Below are 2560 nucleotides of genomic sequence, written 5' to 3'. Positions count from 1 at the left end.
GGGTGGGGCGGTGGGAAGGGGTGGGAAGGGGTGGGAGGGGGTGAGAAGGGATGGGAGAGGTGGGAGGGGGTAGGAAGGGGTGGGACGGGGTGACAGGGGATGGGGGGGTGGGAGGGGGTGAGAAGGGATGGGAGGGGTTGGAAGGGGTGAGAGGGGGTGGGAGGGGTTGGGAGGGGGTGGGAAGGGGTGGGAGGGGGTGGGAGGGTGTGGGAGGGGTGGGAGGGGTGGGAGGGGGTGAGAAGGGATGGAAGGGGTGGCAAGGGTTGAGAGGTGGTGGGAGGGGGTGAGAGGGGGTGGGAAGGGATGGAAGGGGTGGGAGGAGGTGGGAGGGGTGAGAAGGGATGGGAGGGGTGGGAAGGGGTGAGAGGGGGTGGGAGGGGTTGGGAGGGGGTGGGAAGGGGTGGGAAGGGGTGGGGGTGGGTGGCCACAAGGTCAGGCCCTGGCAGCCCCACGCCCTGGATCCCGCACATTGGAACCGTGCTCCTCTCTGATGGAAGCTGGTGTCCCTCGCGGGCGGTGGGACCTCTTCCTGGGGCTGACCCGGGACCTGCCCCTCCAGCCTCTCGTCCCCACCTCGCCCACAGGCCGGGCCACCGCGGGATCTCCAGTGTGACTCCTCCAGCCTCACCTCCAGCCCGAAGGCCCGAAGGCCCGGCTCCTGTTTGGTGGGAGGGGCCTGCTCGGCCCCGGGCACTCTGCCCCCCAGACCTGCCCCTGCTAGTTGACTCCTTGACACTCCGTGTCCCCGGATGCCCTTTCCCGGCCGGCCTGGGCCAGAGATCACCCGGGTGAGCCTGGCGGACCCCATCCTGGGGGACCCCACGGGCCGGGGGCGCAGCAGGGCAGACCGGTGTGGACGGGGCTGTCAGGACGTGCTTATGGGGTGCGCGTGTGCACGGAAGACGCTGTGTCCCCTCGACGGCCACAGCGTGGCTCGCGGTCAGAGCCCTGCTGGAGGACATTACCCCAATCCTGGCATCGAAGTGAGCAAAACTGTATTTCAGCCTGGAAAGGGCGGGGAGAAGCCGGGGACTTTGTTTCTTCTGTAAGGAATGTGACCGACGCAGCGGGGCCCGTCCACACGGCGGACTGTCATTCGACCTTAGGATTCGGGAAACGGCCTGGACGGCACCTGGCGAGCACAGCAGGCGTGGAAGACACCATCGGTGCGGTCCCGCCCACAGCAAATGCTCCGAGGAGGCAAACAGGGAGGAGAGCGGATTCGTGGCTGCAGGGGTGGGGAGGGGAGCTGGGGGGCGCAGGCCAAGGGGGGGTCTCCGTGAGGAGAACGTTCCAGCCGGCCTTGGCGATGCTGGTCCAATCCTGTGAACAGACCAAGACCCACTGAGTTTTCCTTTATTTTTTTTACGTTTATTTATTTATTTTCAGAGAGAGGAAGAGAGGGAGGGTCAGAGACACAGAGAGAGAGAACCCCCAGCAGACTCCGTGCTCAGCGCAGAGCCCGACAAGGGGCTCGATCCCATGACCCTGGGATCGTGGCCTGAGCCGAAATCAAGAGTTGGACGCTTAACCGACTGAGCCACCCGGGCGCCCCTAGTTTACTTTAAGTGGGTGATTCGTATTTCAATAAAGCTGCTTAGAAAAAGACATGAGCTTAATGAGCACCACCCCAGCTTGGACCCTCTTCGAGGGCAAAGACAGGGTGGAGGGAATCCAGAGGTACCAGCGTCCACCAGGATGAAGGGGGTTTGAGGGCCTCCTCCTCCGGGGAGAGGGCATTGGCGCACCTAAGAGGGTCCCAGCGCCCCTGCCAGGCTGTGTGTCTCCGGGCCCGCGGCCCTCCCGCCCGGCCTGGGTTTGCCGTGGGGACCTCTCAGGCAGTGTCTCCCCCGTTCCGCACCGCTCAGCATAGGGCCTGGCATACAGTAGGTGCCCCGTCAATTCTCGAACGTGGTCCAGAAGGCCAGGGAGGCTGTTTCCTGCTCACCACGTAAACCTTGGCCAACGGAAGCGGCCAGGTCAGGATTCAAGCGTGGGGGAGTGGAAGGAAAGGCCCATCCGGGACGTGGGCCCACGTGGGCCGGCTGGTGAGACTGGTGTCCAGGACACCTGTGAGCTGCCCCCAGGGCCCCCCCCCCCCGGGCCGTAGTTGTGGACTCTCTGGGCTCCACCTGGGAGGGACTGCGTCAGATCTGGATACCCAGGGAGAAAGCGCAGTGGGGGGGGGGGGGTGTCCCTTTATGTCCCCTCTCACACACACGCACACTCTTCCTGAGCTACCTGCTGAATCCGGCCGTCCCCATCTGAATCCTGGTGCTGCGGGTCACTCAGGAAAGTGGGACCCTGGGTTGAGGGCTCAGGCCCACCCCAGCTGGCGCTGGGCCCCCGAGGGAGGGGGACCCTTGGGGCACAACGGGGGTCACTGGCGAGGTGGGTGGCGAAAGGCCATCCGGGAGGGCGCAGGGCCGACAGAGCGCTCGTCCCCGGGGGCAGCCCGACACTGGCTTTGGGGCGCAAACTCACAAAAACCCACACGAAGGGGGTGTACAAACATCAAACTCTGCACCTTCGTAGAAAGAAAACACATTGGCCAGAGAGG

Source organism: Neofelis nebulosa, chromosome 9 (genome assembly GCF_028018385.1).
Source record: "Neofelis nebulosa isolate mNeoNeb1 chromosome 9, mNeoNeb1.pri, whole genome shotgun sequence".
NCBI classification, from domain to species: Eukaryota; Metazoa; Chordata; class Mammalia; order Carnivora; family Felidae; genus Neofelis; species Neofelis nebulosa.
Note: the sequence above shows the minus strand (reverse complement) of the source record.